We start from the raw sequence: 18,945 nt of genomic DNA, 5'->3' as shown, positions 1-18,945 counted from the left end.
TAAAACTTCTTCCTACGGGGCGCCTGGGTGGCGCAGTTGGTTAAGCGTCCGACTTCAGCCAGGTCACGATCTCGCGGTCCGTGAGTTCGAGCCCCGCGTCAGGCTCTGGGCTGATGGCTCACAGCTTGGAGCCTGTTTCCGATTCTGTGTCTCCCTCTCTCTCTCTGCCCCTCCCCTGTTCATGCTCTGTCTCTCTCTGTCCCAAAAATAAAATAAAATAAACGTTAAAAAAAAAATTAAAAAAAAAAAAAAACTTCTTCCTACAACCACAACCAACCCTTCAGTCAGTGAAATGGAACAAAATCATGTAAACATAATGCATTCAGGTGAATTTTTAGGTATTAATGTTATTTGTTTTTAAATTCTAAAACTAACGCTTACTTTAAAAATATCAATAATACAAAAGTATATAAGTAGAAAGAGAAAATCCTCCTTCCCAATTTTCACTTTCCAGAGCTAACTATTATCAGATTCCTCCGTATCCACAATTTTCCCATGCAAACGCGTGTGCGCACGTGCATGCACACATACATGAATTGTTCTTGTTGGTTTCTAAAAGTAAAATCAAGCTACTCATACTATTTCAAATCCGTTTTTTTTTTTTTTTCAAGTTACTTAGGCTCTCTGCCTCAATTGCCTCACCTATGAAATGGACAAAGAAGGGTTGTTGTAAGAATTAAATCAGCTAATACATGTAAAGTATTTGGAACACTGACTGGTACCTAGTAAGTTCTCAAAAAATATTAACTTCTTATTTTTCCCACAAATTGTCCTCTATTAGTTTACATGAAGTTGTTTTCCATTTGTCACTACTACAAATACTGCTGCAATGAAAAATCCTTGGGCTTTAACTTGGCACATTTGAACAAGTATTCAGATTCTGAGAACTGGAATTTCTAGGTTGAAGGATAAGCATGCTGCTAGGTCCAACTCACTCACCTTCCAAAATGTGTGCACTTGTACAGAAAATCATGTATGAGAGTGTTTCCCCACAGCCTTCACCAACACTGCATATTATCCATTCCTGCCATTTTTCAAATATGTGAGGGAAATGACAGTCATAACTGGCATTTCTTGTTACCGTGAGGTTTTCCCTTTTATAATATATTTAGTGAATATTTGTATTTATTCTTCTGTACTTTATTTCCTCCTCCTATCAGGTTTTTACTTATCAATTTAAGTAATTTAATTATATACAATGGGTATTAACTATAATCTGCTATAAATGTCTGGATATCTTCTGCCAGCTTGTTAACTGTCCATTCGATTTTGAGTATCTTGCATCCTGGAGGAGCTCCATCCTCACCAGCCTCCTGGGTGTCATTTCTCTAGGCCATTCCATTGTTCTATCAGATGAGCCATTTCTGAGTGGTACAGACATAATATGACCAGTGGATCACATGTCACACACTCAGCCCACTGCTGTAGAGCAGATGCATTTACTTTGCTGTAAATTACGAGAGTGCACTTAATACTGTGTAAGCCCTTAGGGAGTGGTGATGGCTAACGCCTATAGGCAGGCAAGGCACACCTTTTTTTTTCTTTAAATTTTTTTAATGTTTGTTTATTTTTTTTTTTTTTTTTTTTCAATGTTTATTTATTTTTGGGACAGAGAGAGACAGAGCATGAACGGGGGAGGGGCAGAGAGAGAGGGAGACACAGAATCAGAAACAGGCTCCAGGCTCCGAGCCATCAGCCCAGAGCCCGACGCGGGGCTCGAACTCACGGACCGCGAGATCGTGACCTGGCTGAAGTCGGACGCTTAACCGACTGCGCCACCCAGGCGCCCCGATGTTTGTTTATTTTTGATAAAGAGAGAGAGAGAGTGAGTGGGAGAGGAGCAGTGGGAGACAGAATCTGAAGTAGGTTCCAGGTTCTGAGCTGTCAGCACAGAGCCCGACATAGGGCTTGAACTCATGAACCCTGAGATCATGATCAGAGCTGAAGTCTGATGCTCAACCCATTGAGCCACCCAGGCTCCCCCAGGCAAGGCAAACTTTTACCCGGAATGCATAACAACTTCTGTTAAAATAAATCACTGCTCCTTCCAGGGTGGAGGTGTCCGTTTGTCCTCCAGTGGCCAGATGGTCTCCTGGAAGGATGGTACTAACTTGGGGCTAGTTCTGTGTTGGGGTGGGTTGGACATTCAGCAGTAGCAGTAGCTGCATGGAGGCAAGGTGCCCATCCCGCTGTCATGACTCTTCCCACATCCACTGTGTCATCAGTGGGGTGACCAATGGCAGAGATGACTAATGTCAAATGCCATTTTGTGTACATACTTGGTTGTTTAGTGCCTCTTTCATGGTGGGAGATTTCAACTGGAACTGCTATTTCTGGGTTGAAGGGTATGCATGCTGCTAGGCCCAAATAACTCACTTTCCAAAATGTGTGCGCTAGTACAACAAAGCAAGAGCGAGAGAGTCTGTTTCCCTGCCACCTTCACCAACATGGTCTCAGGTGGACATAGCAGCAAGTGCTTTTGATGCAACTTCACAACATTCAGCCAATTATTTTTGCATAATATCCCATTTTAAGGAGCCAGGTGAATTTGCTTTGTGAATGGAAGAAAGGTAGTTTTCCATATAGTTTTTTCTAAATTTATGTAGAGAACAGTTCACATTTTTTTTTGTTTTTTAATGTTTATTTTTTTTTCAACGTTTTTATTTATTTTTGGGACAGAGAGAGACAGAGCATGAACGGGGGAGGGGCAGAGACAGAGGGAGACACAGAATCGGAAACAGGCTCCAGGTTCTGAGCCATCAGCCCAGAGCCTGACGCGGGGCTCGAACTCACGGACCGCGAGATCGTGACCTGGCTGAAGTCGGACGCTTAACCGACTGCGCCACCCAGGTGTCCCTTAATGTTTATTTTTGAAGGAGAGAGAGACAGAGTGTGAGCAGGGGAGGAGCAGAGAGGGAGGGAGACACAGAATCCAAAGCAGGCTCCAGGCTCTGAGCTGTCAGCACAGAGCCTGACGCGGGGCTCAAACTCATGAGCTGTGAGATCATGACCTGAGCCAAACTGACTGAGCCAGTCACCCCGAACAGTTCACATTTCTAATGTGCAATATGAAAATTTTGACACATTGTACCTATTCCCATATACCCACTCAGAAATCTCTTGTCCCCAGTCTTCCAATCTTTCCCCTTCCAGGTTCTGCCCAGGTGGCCAAACCATTTGAATCCATGTATATACCTAACCTTGGGCCACTCTCTTTTCTACACAAAGTGAAAAACCAGGTGCATTACCTAAGATTCTGCCCATTGGGAGAATTTTCCCTTACCACCTCTGAGTGGGGAGTGCAGATACTGACCATATCTGGCTTGTATGCACATACTGATTTGTGAACCAAGCTCAGACTTTTTCTTTCTGCCTCAGTTTGTCATGAGGAACTCTCACTCTCCATCAGGTAACCATAGGTATGAACTGCAGGAGAGATGCTGATACAAGAGCAGTGGATAACTGCGGTCTGGGTTAGCTTCCAATCTGACTTGTGCTTGATTCTAGATGGACCACTTCTATTATACCTTCTTGCTTCTGGGCTTGCTTGATTGCATTTTAGCAAGATCCTGAAGTTATTTGTGTTCATTTTAAAATTTAAGAAGCACTACCTAGTGTCAGACAGACAGAAGGAAGGATGGAAGTGACAGCACATTTTAGGCAGAGAACCAAAGCTCCAGAGCAAGAAACAGAACGAGAAATTCTGATGGTAAAAAAAGGGGGTGTTGAGGCAACACTGGAGAGATAGCCAGGGGCCAGATCACAGAGGGCACATATGCCACCTTACAGATTTGGGACAGTACTCTGGTTGAATAAATAGGAAGCCATTGAAGGGTTTTAAAGAAGGGTGTAACATGATCATATCGTGTGTGTGTGTGTGTGTGTGTGTGTGTGTGTGTGTATCCACAAATTTGTATAACTCTGGCTTAAATCTGATGAATGGCTTGGAAGGGAAGGAAAATGAATGCAGGACAATACTGAGGAGACAACCACATAGTCAGGTTGGAAATAATGGTGGCTTGGAACAACACAGTAGCCATGGGAATAAACAGAGGGAGAGGCAGATGTAGGCAATTTCTCTGAGGTGGGATTGACAGGACTTCATGCCTGAACACATACATGCACTGAGAGAATGAAGCATCTTGGATCACTCCCTCATTTCTGGCTCAATATCTCAAGAGATGGCTGTACTGATAAGGAAATCTGTTTTGGGACAGAGGTGTCTTTGAGACACATCCGTGTGGCAACGAAAGCCAAACTTCAAGAACCAAGGGTCTTGGCCTTGGTACAAGAGTCCTTGAGTTGAGAATGTGACCGGGAGAAGGTGCCATCCATTAGTCTCTAGTATTTTATACATCAGTGTAGATGCTTTTTTCTGTCATTAATGCAAATAAAACATTTTTAGTGATAAGGTCTTGCTGTTTAGCCTCCTTTGAGGTCTTGTCCCTGAAGACCACTGAGATAGACTTCTTATGATTGTCACAACTTCTGTCTTCCCACATTTTATGTTTCTCTTCACATATGCTTTTTTGTTTGTTTGTTTGTTTGTTTGTTTGTTTAAATTGAGATGTTGGGGCACCTGGGTGGCTCAGTCAGCTAAGCGTCTGACTCTTGATTTCGGCTCAGATCATAATCCCATGGTTGTGGGATCAAGCCCCAGCATGGAGCCTGCTTAAGATTCTCTCTTCCTCTCCCTCTTCCCCTCCCCTGCTCTCTCTCTCTCAAAAATATAAAATAAAAATTGAGATATAATACACATACCATAAAACTCACTTTTAAAGTGTGTAGTTCAGTAGTTTTTAGTATATTCACAGGTGTACAGCTATCACTACTATCTAATTCCATAACATTTTCATCACCCCCAAAGAAACTCTATATCCATTAGTAATCAACTCCCCGTTCCCCTCTCCCCTCAGCCTTTGGCAACCACTAATGGACTTTCTGTCCCCAGGAATTGGCTTATTCTGGATGTTTCATATAGAAGGAATCATATAACATGCAGCCTCTTGTGTCTGGCTACTTTCACTTAAAGAATGTTTGCAAGGTTCATCCATGTTGTAGTATATACATCAGTATTTCATTATTTTGTATGGCTGAATAATATTCCCTTGTATGGATATACCACATTTTTTAAATAATATTTTGTTATCAGTTGATACATTTGGGCTGTTTCTACTTTTGATTATTATAAATAATGCCATGAACATGTGTGTATAAATTTTTGTGTGTACATATGTTCTCAGTTCTCTTGGGTATATACCTAAGAGTAGTCCTTTGGTAATTCCATGTTTAACTTTTTGAAGAACTGCCAATTTTTCTTCCAGTGGCTGCACCATTTTCATTCTTCCCAGCAATGGTTAAAGGTTCCAATTTCTCCACATCCTTGTCAACACTATTATCCATCATTTTGATTATAGCCATCCTCCTGGGAATGAAATGGTTTCTCATTGTGATTTTCATTTGCATTTCCTTAATGACTAATGACTTTGACCATCTTTTTATGTGCTTATTGGCCATTTATATATTTTCTTTGGATAAATGTCTGTTCAATTCCTTTGCCCATTTTTAACTTGCATTATGTATCTTTTTATTGCTAAGTTTTAAGAGTTTTTAAAATATATCCTACATAAACATCTTTATTAGATATATGACTTACAAATATTTTCTCCCATTCTGTGGTTTGTCTTTCAATTTCCTATAGTATCTTTTGAAGCACAGAAGTTTTCAGTTTTGATGAAGTCTAATTTATCCATTTTTTTTTCTTTAGTCCCACAGACTCTTGTATACAGTGCCTGGATCCATTCTGACAATAAAAGGAGGCTGATAGCAGATGGGGACATATGAGAAAATGACAACTTTACAGTTCACACTACTAATAAAATTATTTAGAAAATTGCCTTTCACTAGACAGTGTAATTTCTGTTGGTGGATACAAGCCAAATATGAATCATACACAAATCATCATCTTCTATTCCATTCAGCTGGATGGATTTAAGAAACAGAGTAATAGAGAATATCATTCTAGAGGAAACCAGTTAGTATTTGTGCTATGTAAAATATGATTTCTAAATTGCTTAAGCATATCTATCAAAATCCAAATGGAACATTTAAAATCAGCATCATATAAAAGCAATCCTCTGTGAAATGATTTCTAAACTATGAACATTTATCTTTCAGACCTAGCATCTCAAAGCATAAACACTGGATAGACCGCTATGTTGGAACAGTCACCCCATTTCCCCAGAAATTTGTATTTGATTCATGAGTACATTCCAAGGAACATAGGATCCAGGTTTGTCTTTTGGAGTCTGGAATAAAAGAACAAATGTGGACATTTGTAACTTGGAAAATGTTTGTGCCAGGTGAGAAATAGCATAATGTAACACAGGACAAAAACCACCCAGAGGGTGATCAGGACAATGAGAGGTCTCAGAATGACAGAATGAAAAATGTGGAAGAATCTAGGACAGGACTAAGAATCAGGGCAGGGCAGCTACAAGAATCATCACCTCACACTTGAAGAGGGGCAAATGAACAGTGCAATTAGTCTCTGTGTTCCTCCGTAGTGAAGAAGTGATTCACAGGGCTTAGGAAAAGCTATAAGGGGTGCCATGCAGAGCAAGTATTGAGAGGAGGTGAAGGAGGGGGCTCTCCCCTCAATATAAGGAACACCTTGTGTATAGTCAGAAGGGTCACTGTGAATGGCATGACTTTCCCCTATAATTAAATCTCATCACTGAAAGTGACCAAGGAGAACTGAGATGTTTACTCTGTGGGGGTGTTGATGCATGTGGGATTCTGCTCTTGGGGTTGGGCCAGAAAGGGCCCTTCCCACTCTACAGTTCAAACCAGGAAATACACATACAATCAAGTGCCTGATTGGGTAGAGTGAGACCGACTGTTGGGGTGGCCCATATTCTTGGCCTGGGCATCTTAGGTTCAGGGCACAGTTCCTGAACTCCCATTCCTGACCAACATGTCCTGGGAAGGGAATAAAACCAAGGAGGAACATGTAACTGATGAACGATCAATGAACCTTCATTTTCATTATAGAACTAAGCCCTGCTGTGAGCTGGGTAAGACCAGACTGACGAAAAATTGCAATCTAAGGGCGCGTCTGCTCTTCCTATGCTCAAATGCCCTCAGGATTCCTGTCACCTTTTCTCCCATGGAAAACCGCCATGGTAGGGTAATAAAACTTGACCATAAGGACGGGGGCAAAAATTCATAATTTTATGAACAGAACATAACATACCATTTTTTTTTTTTTAAATTTTTTTTTCAACGTTTATTTATTTTTGGGACAGAGAGAGACAGAGCATGAACGGGGGAGGGGCAGAGAGAGAGGGAGACACAGAATCAGAAACAGGCTCCAGGCTCTGAGCCATCAGCCCAGAGCCTGACGCGGGGCTCGAACTCACGGGCCGCGAGATCGTGACCTGGCTGAAGTCGGACGCTTAACCGACTGCGCCACCCAGGCGCCCCCATAACATACCATTTTTGTGAATTTATCTTCACAGACTATTCTAATCTTCTCTGGGGTCAGTGGACTACTGAGCTTCAATGGTCCAAACAGGCCCCTCTCTTGTCCTGCTGCATTGTGTCATGAATGGCAAAAAATACTGATCATTCCAGGAATATCCCAGACTCTACTAGACCCTTGAAAGGAAACAAGTCAACTAGAGTAGGGCTCTCTCTCTCTCTCTCTGCATCCTTATGTATATATACATATATGTGCATCTATAGGCAAATATGTGTATAGATGCACATATAAAATATTAAAATATATGTAACATTTTCCTTTAAAAAAGTAATTTAACATTTTAGTCTAGTATTCTCATTCTTCGGATTCCATCCTAAGGAAATTATCCCAAATGGAGAAAGCATATATAGATATAAGATGATTACTGCAAAATGAAAAATCAGATATAACCTGATGGTAATAGTTCATGTTAAGCTCCAAGATTTGAAGTATTTAAAAAAAACTATAAAATTGTTAAATTAATTTATAATTAAAATGTTTAATAGAGCTTTTTCTTCTATAAGCCTGGTAGAAACCCCAAACAACCAAGAAATGAAGGAACCTCTGCTAGTTCCCTGCACAGTTACTACAAATCACATAAACATGCATGTATTTATCAAGCACAGCTTACCTTCAACAACTACAGGGTATTTGAGCTTTGAGATGGAAGCAATAAAGAAATGTGCAACTCTGTGGGGATGCCACAGATGGCAGGGATTTTATATTGGTTTGGACCGTGAGTGTATAGGACACCCTAAGGAGAATAATTCAGCTCCTCTATTGTATAAAGTTCCATGCCTTGAATAAATGCACCTTCAATCTGGGGAGGGAGGAAGAATTTCCATATATGAGAAAATACAATCAACAGTAGGATTTCAACTTCATGCTGTTTATTTGAATTGTTAAAATACAGTATAAGAGGGTTTTCAGCATGTCATGGAAGATGTCTCTGAGAGTTTACTTGAAAGTTTACCTCAAAGCATTTCTACAACATCTTAATCAGCGCTAAATTCAAAGTCAAAAACTTGAGTGTAAATCTCAATTTGGCAGTAAAAGTATAGCTTTAGAAGAGGTGTCAAAGAGCCTGTGGCCCAAAAGCCCTCCTTTTTTCTGTCTATGAGCCAGAAGGAACCCTCTGACCTATCCACAGACTCCAGCACACTGAAAAGTGCTCTCAGGGTCTGAGAATTCCCTCATTGCATCTCATCTCACCATCCTTGCTCATATTGGGCTTGGCTTCACATTTCTGCACTCTTGTTTCCTGGCCTGTGACATGAACTCTGTTGTGTGATAAGCTTCCTACACAGCTTTAAAATGCTCCAATTCTTAGATGTCAGCCTGTGGGAAAAATTGCTTTCCACACATCTTTCTGATTTCTGGGTCTCCTCTTTGTTTACCTCCTTGCTGTGGCCATATTTTCTCTGTCCCACTCTCTACCATCACATGTATCTATCTACAGGGAGATTCTTCTCTAACATGATGTTAGATGAATCTTCCTAAAACTCTAGACCATACCCCAGGCCACATCACCTCCACCTATGAAGGCAGGTGCCTGTCTTTGGGGCCTCACATTCCGCTCCTCTGACACAGGTACTCTCCACTGTCATCAGCACACCCCCTTCCCTGCCCTGCCACCAGCCAGCCATGAACACAAACTATGCTGAATTTCATGTCTTTCTTTAGGGAGATGTCTTCCATTCTCCTCTTGTTCATTCCTTGACTACTTCATCCACATGCACTGCCTCCCAGAAGCCCGCTTTGACTTCTCCAACCCATATATTCTTCCCATTCTCCAATGACACATGTCATGATTGGAGAGTACCTCAAATTATGTTCTGAACTGGAGGTAGTAATGAGCTGAATTGCCCACTGGTAAAGAAAGTAAGTGAAGCTTCCAGTTGAGTCCTGAGTCCTAGAATCACAGAGTGCATGATTCTCTAAAAAGGCAGCCAACTGCTTTTCCTTAGGCACATGCAGCTCCAGTGCTGGTAAATTTTCTGTTTCCAAGAGATGCTAGACATTTGAATAATTATGTAAGGATGATGGTGAATTTTTAATCTTGTCAATTATTTCAAATTTGAATAAAAAATGTCTGTGGGCAAAACAGGCGACCTATTAATAACAACTGCTATAACTATTTGATGATTTGATGTGCTCCCAACCCAACTTTAAACTCCTCAAAGCTACAGCCCATCATATGCCCAAGACTTCACACTTAGCATACAGTCTACTTCTGATCTCACTGGCATTGGGCCCATTTTGTCACCTCTAGGCTTGCTTCTGCCTCACTCAAGATCCTCAATCACAGACCGTATGTCTCTTCAAACACTAATTCAAAACATCCTTTTTTCCTTCTCTTTTTTAAACAATAAGAGATTTGAGTTCTGTGGCTGGCCTGGATAGACAGATTCTGACTTCAGGGGCAGAAAAATAAGATGATGAATAAGCTGGATGGAACGTTTTCTCTACAGACATCCAGAGCAGTTATGGCTTTTACAAAAGGGATTGAGGCAAAACAGGTACACATACCTGGACTATGTCAAGGGCTGGATTTATACTGAAACCAACATCCATGCCAATGTCTGTTTGGATGTTCTAGTAATAAAAAAGAGAAAAAATGTTTATCTTAATGAATACAACTTAAGGAGACAGGCTGAGAACACTTCATGCCAGGACACCACTGGTACAGAATCTTTCTTTGGGCCACATATTTCAGGAGAAAGAATCAACAAAGATTTTATTGTGTAACAGTTTATTATGTATAAATTTCAAAGTTATACACATACTCAACCGGCTTAAGCACTGATTTTTTTTCCCTCAGAAGCAATAGGAGATGGGGCGTCTGGGTGGCTCAGTGAGTTAAGCGTCTGACTTCGGCTCAGGTCATGATCTCACAGCTTGTGAGTTCGAGCCTCACATCAGGCTTGCACATGTGAGTGTGCTCTCTCTCTCTCTCTCTCAAATAAATAAACATTTAAAACAATCTTTAAAGAAAAGAAACAATAGGAGAGAAAAATATTTGACTTTCTTCGGGCTGAGTGATGTAACTTATGGAGTTTAATCCACTACAACAGACATTAATCTATGACACAGAAAATGTTTATGGCCCTCATGATCCTTGTTGAAAAACTCTGTGGCTACCATACAACCCAACATCCGGAGTCCAGCTGGCTGGGTAACATCTACTGAAGCACAGAACTCAGGGAGCATCAGCCAAAAAGTCTTCAATTATTGCTATTGTGGAGTTTTCAATTTTAGACCAGAGGAAAGATAAATCTAACACTACAACTTGGTCACCAAGAGTTCCTGATAAGTTACAAATAAGGAATACAGCAGGCCTAGCTAGGTTACTAGTAACACCTTTGCTCTCCAGCAAGTCTGGACCTTCTTTCAGTGACATACTGGCTTCTGCCATGACAAACAGATTCTACTTATACTTATTAATGGAACAAAGGAAATCCCAAGAGTTTTTCTTTTTTTAAAAAAACGTGTATTTATTTATTTTGAGAGAGAGAGAGAGAGAGAGAGAGAGATTTACAGTGCAAGCAGGGGAGGGGCAGAGATAGAGAAAGAGGGAGAGAATCCCAAGCAGGCTTCGTACTGTCAGAGCAGAGCCCCACACAGGGCTCGAACTCCCAGTGAGATCATGACCTGAGGCAAAATCAAGAGTTGGCCGCTTCACCGACTGAGCCACCCAGGTGCCCCAATCCAAGAGTTTTCTTGTTTGATTTGGGACTTTCATCTAACATTTTTCTTAAGAAAAGTAGAGAGTGATCCAGAAAATTTTACCATAATAAAACACTTCTGTTATTTAAGGATACCATGAAATGTAAAGTTATTTACAAATATAAAGTTATTTACTTTACAAATACAAAGTTATTTGGTATAATAAAACACTTCCCTTATTTAACGACGCCATTTAGCAAGGCTGGCCTTCCAGCAGACTAGTGGCCTCAATTATTGGTGAGAGCAGATGCTCTTAAGTCTGCAGTGCTGGCAAGGGTTCTGTTTTCAAAGCCATGGACTTACTGTTTGTCATTGTCTTTTGTTAGGGCAGAAGGAGAGTGGTTCTAGGTTGTGGTAGCCAGCCTTCAAGATGGCCTGCAATGATCCCCATGTGCTGCATTCAAATCCTTATGTATTCCCCTGCCTCACTCTACACCAGGGTTAATTTGTCTTGCAGAAGTGCTAGTACATCACCCCGGTGTTAGGTTATAAAAGATGGTGGCTTTTGTCGTGGATGTTCTCTCACTTGCTCATACTCTCTTTTTTCCTTTGCACCAGTCCCTCTGGGGGTGGGAGGCAGCATGCATGTCCTATGGACACTGAGATGTCCTATAGAGAGGTCCATGTAGTAAGGAATGGAAACTTCTGGGCAACAGCCAGTGAGAAACGGAGGCCTCCTGCCAACAAGCATGTGATGGAGCTTGGAATCAGATTTCCAGCCACCACTGCAGCTTTGGGATAAATGCAGACTTACCTGACAGCTTGATGGCAACCTCGTGAAAAATCCCGAGCCTGAATCATCCAGATAAGCCACTCCCAGGTTTCTGGCCCTCAGAAATTCTGTCAGTTAATAAATATTTGTTATTTTCAGCTGCCAAATTTGAGAGTAATTTGTTACATAGTAATAGATAACTAATATATAAATGTAGGTTTAAAGTGAGGGAAATTTTATAGAATAAGAACAATTCTAACAACATAAGAATGACTGAGAAACAGGCCTCCAGGGAGGGTCCCTAGTGGGATGTTACATTACAGCCCTTTGCCAGGGGTGTACCTAACCTGAGTTACAGACCTAGCTTCTTTGAATGCATCTGATAAAAAGACTATTTAGTATACCTCTTAAGATTATTCAAGTAAGTTATAAGAACACACCTCAAAATTTCACACCAAGGCTATTACCTTTCTTAGACCTTAGCAAGGCCAAGCCATATACAAGATAAAGAAAACCCAAGTGATTTAAGTTTTCCCTAAATTTTTCTTTGAGGGAGAAGGGATGTAGAAATCAGTTAGTATGAGATAACTTTCTATGGAACTAAAACAGGAAAGCTACTCTAGCATGAAAACCATGCTTAGTATGATCACTGTTTTTTCCTAGTCCAAGGTTCCCCAAAAGTGAGCTGGTCTGAGTTAGAATCCACACAAACCAGATACTTTACTGGGCAGGTTCAAAGGTATATACAATTTCAAAGATTAGGCTGACTGTAGTTTAAAAAACATACATGCTGGAGACCTGTTGAATGAAAACTTAAATCTGATCATAATCTAAGATATAGTGACAAAGTATGTTTGGAAATATCAAGACCTAGAGTCTCCTTCTGGGTAGGTTTTGGGACAGATTATCACAAGACAGTTGTGAGGGTATCACAGCCCCATTTAATGTATTAATAATCATTTATTATTACTGACAGTGGCCAGTAAGTAGCTTCATTTACCCACAGGGGCCCAGCTACAAGAGGAGAAACTCTCCTTGAAACAGAAGTGTGTGTGTGTGTGTGTGTGTGTGTGTGTGTGTGTGTGAGAGAGAGAGAGAGAGAGAGAGAGAGAGCGCACGCACCTGTGTGGGAATCTCTTCACAGCATCCCTTAAAATCATAAGATGCCCTTAAACTATCTAAAAAGCAGGACCTAGCTAGATAAAAGATATCAAAAGCTGGCCACTAACTTCCCTGGGCTGGTCCTTGGTGCTTGTTAGATTATGGATGCTTATTAAATCCTTCAAAAATGTCATATGATGGCATTTCACATAGGAGGTCAGGATTGCTGGTTATACCAACAGTCTACATGAAAGCTCTCTTCAAGCTGTGTTTCTTCCTTGAAGTGGTTTCTTTCCCAATTCCATTTAAAAAGACCAGAAAAATAAGAGAAGTTGCCAGCTGTTTTCCATGGAAGCAACCACAACACCAAGGCAACTGCTGAGCTTCTATTTTTTTCTGGTAATTCAGAGAAATTATCCTTAGCCAAATACATGGTGCTTCCACAGTGCTCAGACAGATGGAATATATGGAATTTAGATCTATCAAAGGTACAACCTGAAGACTTTCCCAATTTGTATTGACCCTATGAACACCTGTCAGGCAGTCTATTTCAACCTTGGAACAGGCAGCTCCATAAACAAAATATTTTAAAGTATGGCTTTTGCCTGTCTCCCAGTTCATGTCTGACTCAACCCCTGGAGGAAACAGAATTCTTGAGGAGAGCTGTTAAGTGATTAGGTCCTCTAATTGCATGGCCCGATGATTTAAACAGACCAGTAAGAAGCTGTGTTCAATTTGCATGTACAGCAAACTAAAAGAATACACTTGTACAATGATGTGCCAGCATGTAACACATGCAATAAATCTGTTGAATAAATATATACCTCTTATTACACTTGCTTTGGCTGATAAAACATCCAATTGCTCCTCGTCAATGAATGACTCCTTATGCCTGGAAGTTAGGTGCTGACTATACGATTATCCAGCCTATTGCTTTTAGTTAATCTTGAATCATGTCATCCCACTGTCATCAGATTTGGGGAATTACAGCTGCATTTTAGACCAAACGCTGTTTCAAAGGTGCATGTTTGTCTGTCTGTCTACCTTTTTGGCTCCAGGATTCAGCCTTCTGTTCGCAAGACCAGGCCCTTGGCTCTCATTCTATGCTACTTCTCTAGTCCCCATGGCCTGCTCTGTTCTGACTCTTCCTTAAGACACCAAATGGGTGTCATGGTAAAAGAGACGCACAGGCGAGCAGCTTGCCAGGAATTTCTACCCTGCTCTCCTCTGTTTGCCCTAGTCTGGAGGTGGCCATTAAAAACGCTTCTAACACTTATTCCTGATAGCCAGCCAGTGCCCCAGGACTCCCATGAGAACTAACAAAATGACAAAATCACATAAGACTCTACATCACTCTGTTCTCTTATGGCTTTCATTTTCCATTAAAATAATTTGATAATTATTTTCTAAAGTATGCGAGAAACAATTTTTCCACAGGTTGACAACACATGGTTATTGTCACATTTCTTATTTCTTGCCAATCTAGAAGGTGTGAAATGATGTTTGTCTTATTATGGGTTTATTCTGCAATCTCCCTACCTTTGTTTCTTAAGGATACACTAAGTTTTCAACAGAAAAATCAATCACTGCTGTGGGTTCCAAGCACCAACCTCATAGAACCCTCTAGTACTACTCAGTATGATTCAAATCATCAGTTCAGCCATATTTTATTTGTGTTCCTATTTTTTCCAACAGAAGACTTTCTGGATGCTTGGATTAACTAGAAGCTAAATGTTGTTTATAACAGTGGGTTAATAGAAGGTACAAAATCAATTTTTTCCAAAATTTCAAACAGAAGTGAAACTCTTCCTCAAGCTACAACTGCTATTTTTCATGGCATGGGATTGAAAGGACTATTTACCTGAAGTATTCAGCAACTGCAAGACTACCGCTTTCATCAAAAACAACTCGTGCCTGTGAAAAAGAGCAAACATGATGTGATAGTGATGTTTAAAGAAAGAATCATTTGAGACTTTAATTCTGATTTCACTAGATGATAAAGAAAGCTATCAGTAGTAATAACCAGGAAGAGCCAAGATTAATGTAATCCTTCCCACAGCACTTGTGGGAACTTCCAACTTCCCAACTTCCCAAGCACTTGTGGTCATCTTGTACTAACAGCATTTGTTCAGTGCCTGTGACCGTCTCCCGTGACTGCCAACTTAGTTACACCTGTGGTCTGCGCTATAACGGGCAATGTATGTTCTGCTGCTGAAGAACTTCATTCAGTCTTCTGGAAAGACAGCCTATCAACAGCGAGTATTTCAGGAGACAATGGATGGTGGGTTGTTTAATTTTAGTATCAGGTACCTATCAGTCTTGGGAGAGTGGCGTAATTTTGGTAAATTATACCATTTACATCAAAAGTTCTCCTGACTCTGCAGTGCACATTGTTGACTTACAGAAAAATGAGGGTTAGGGCCAAGTCCCCAAGTCTAAGAAAGAAAAAGGTGAGAGGTGCAACCATTAGAGAAGAAAGTATGCTGAATGGCAGCAATTCATGAGGGTGGAAGGTTGACTGCCTGGCACTGTACCTCTCTCTTCAGTCAGGCTCTCTCAGCCTTTCTTTGGCTCAGGAAGCACAGGGCAGAGGGGAGAAATAAATATGCCCCAAAAGGATTGAGAGCTCCCATAAATATGAATTATAGAAGGAGTCCTAGTTTTGTAGAATAGCAGGAACCATTTTTTTTAATGTTTATTTATTTTTGAGACAGAGAGAGACAGAGCATGAATGGGGGAGGGTCAGAGAGAGAGGGAGACACAGAATGTGAAGCAGGCTCCAGGCTCCGAGCTGTCAGCACAGAGCCCGATGAGGGGCTCAAACTCATAGAATGTGAGACAATGACCCGAACCAAAGTCAGAAGCTCAACTGACTGAGCCACCCAGGTGCCCCAGGAACCATTTCTAAGGAGGATTCCTCAAACATTAATTCCCTGAGACCAATGTTTTTAATGTGACATTCTAGAACAGTCAGCATGACACATACTCAGCTTTTATTGACATCCATTCCACACCATCTGGTACTTTATAACCTATTACTTTGAAAGTTTGCTAGTTGACTTTAGAATGTGTGTTTTCTCTTCCAACTAGGTTGTAAGTACATCGAAGGAAGCAGCTGAAATTTCCACTGCATTTAGTGCCTACTATTGGTTGAAGACATAGCCAGCAGGTTGGTTTCCTATTTTCCTATGAGTGCTTATATGATTTTCACTTTTATAAAAGGACTGTAGTGTTGTCTTCCCATTTAGGAACAGTGGAACCCAAAGAAGGAGAACAAATAGATTTACAGGTATTATCTGGAAGATACCTACATTACATAGGAAGAAACATTAATTAGTTCTGGCTTAAAAAGAAGAGTTTTAGGCAGAAAAACCACCTTTTTCTCTAATGGAGAATTTTCCCAGACGCAAGAGCTCCTCTACCATATGATGACAAAAATTTCCACATGCAGAGAGCCAAAAGGCCTCCATTTATCACTGTGTAACTGCAGTAGCTTTGATAGTGCCATTTCTACTGATATTCAGTTCACTCATTCCTCCTCCCTCCTTCTTTTTTCTATCATAAAACACAAAGTAACAGTGATTCTCACCCAATCCTTCTGAGTGCCTTGATGGTTCTTGCTGATGACTGGTTCAAGGCATTTTAGAAGAGTCTGACAAGCATGCTAGGGATTATTTTTTATTAAGTTATCAAAATTTCCAGCAAACACTGATTTCAAAACCACAAATATGTGCCAGAGGCTTAAGAGGCCCATGGGACACAGAGAAGGCAGAGACCAGCCCTGTAAGAGGTGATGCGAAAGGTTTCCCAGGGGTGGGGGTGAAGTGTGAGTTGGTCTTAAAGACAGACCATCTAGGGTGGAGGCCTTATAATTCATGCTAAGAGGTCAGGGATTAACAGAAAAACCGTTGGCAAACTCTAAGCATTGTTTTTAAATATGGCATGGCCAGATTTATTTTGTGGGAAAGCTCTGTCAACATGAAGCCAGAGTGAAAGGCACTGAAACTCAGGTGGAGGGACAGAGCCTTGCAGTGGCCCTGAAAAGAGGTGCAAGTCTGAATCGGAGTAGCGATATTCCCAGAACATGGAGGTTGAAAGACAGAGATATTTTTGAGTAAAATGGAATCCCACTGACCAGTGGGATGTCAGGAGTGAGGGAGAAAAGGAGATGGATTTCCAGGCCAGGAGAGCAGCTGAGTATTGTACCATGTACCGAGCCTGACACTGGGGAAAGCACAGTTTTTACTAGGAGGCTGTGGAAGGAGATAAAGATTGGATTAATTCTCAACAACTCTGGAGCTCCACCCATGTATCTGGCCTGGTGGGGTTAATGATTCGGACACCACTGCAATGATTTTTACCTTTACTGCCAACCCGCTGAGACCCGCCACCACAGAACCCCAGAGACATTTGTATTAGGGACAGTTTCTGTGCTTGGTCCATGCAGGTGGTTGTTAGACACTGGCATCCTTAATTTATAACTAGCCACCTGTTTCTTTTCAAATACTTTGGTCATAGACCTGTGCACACATCCACACAGCAGCCTGCGTGTGAAGCCCCACACGTGCAACAGCGACAGGTGGGCAGAACCATGAATTCTGCCAGCCACAAAAAGTTCTTTTCTAAAATCCCTGTAGGGCTAGTCTGGACTCTAAAGTCTGAGCACACATTCTTTTTTTCTTCAGCTTTCTTCTGTGCAGTAGCATCAGGAAGAGGAGGCAAAGCCCAAAGCCAACACGGGAGGAAAATGCTTCGTATCTTCATAATCATGAAATCAATACCTCTGCAGCCTTTCCTACCACCTCACTCTGCAAAATTCCAGCAAAAGCTCTATAACCAGAAAAATGCAAATTAAGGCAATAATGAGATACTATCATTCACCTATTAAATTACTTAAGGTTTTTAAAAAATCCATAAGACATAAAGTTGGTTAGTGGTATAATGAAATGGATACTTTCTAGAAAACAATTTAGTAATGAGTATCAGTGATTTAAGATATACTCTGTGACCCAGTAATTCCATTTCTGGAAATCTATTTTAAGAAAATAATCATTGATTTGACCACAGGCTTATGTACAAAAATATTCATTATAGTATTCAACAATGGGGATGGTTAAATAAATTATACATATATCCATATGCAGACATTAAAAATCAGGATTTCAAAGAATTCTTAACCACAGGAAGAAGTGTTCATTCTATATAAGACAGGTGAAAAAAAAACCCAGTAATGAGCATAGGGAAAAAAAGAGAGAGAGAAAAGCAAATCAAGAAACAGGCTCTTAACTATAGAAAGCAAAATTAATGGTTACCAGAGGGGAGGTAGGTGGGGGGATGGGTGAAATAGATGATGGGGATTATGGAGTGCACTTCTGATGAGCACAGAGTGCTCTATGGAAGTGCTGAATCATGATATTGTACACCTGAAACTAACAGAACACTGCATGTTAACTAACTGGAATTTAAATAAAAATAAAACAAAAAACATAAAACAAAAAACCCACCTAAAAACCAGGATACAAAATTATACAAACAGCATGTTAGAAATTTTTGAAAAAGAGAAAAGATGGAAAAACCTCAAAACAGTGCTTATTGCTAAATGGTGAAATTGTTCAGTCTTTAAAAAATTTTTTTTCCTCTTCCAAATGTTTTATAACCTTTAACATTACTATTGTTTGCAAAATAGAAACGATAGCTAAAAATTAATCTAAAGTAAATGAGCCAAAAGAAAATGGGTAAAATCTGATTAGAAATATCAGATGTGATTTATATTATCAATTGTTCAAAGTCCTCACTATAAGGGATCTGGGTAGCTCAGTCAGTTAAGCATCCGACTTCAGCTCAGGTCATGATCTCACAGTTCATGAGTTCGAGCCCCATGTCA

The 18,945-nt window shown here is 40.7% G+C and overlaps 1 pseudogene; it reads right to left on the bottom strand.

Moving 5' to 3' along the window:
• Positions 1–5,856: 5,856 nt before the first annotated feature.
• LOC122479512 overlaps positions 5,857–18,945 on the bottom strand; it is an 83,979-nt pseudogene continuing 70,890 nt past the window's right edge.

Source organism: Prionailurus bengalensis, chromosome C1 (genome assembly GCF_016509475.1).
Source record: "Prionailurus bengalensis isolate Pbe53 chromosome C1, Fcat_Pben_1.1_paternal_pri, whole genome shotgun sequence".
Taxonomy (NCBI): Eukaryota; Metazoa; Chordata; class Mammalia; order Carnivora; family Felidae; genus Prionailurus; species Prionailurus bengalensis.
This window is presented reverse-complemented; position numbering and strand designations above follow the sequence as displayed.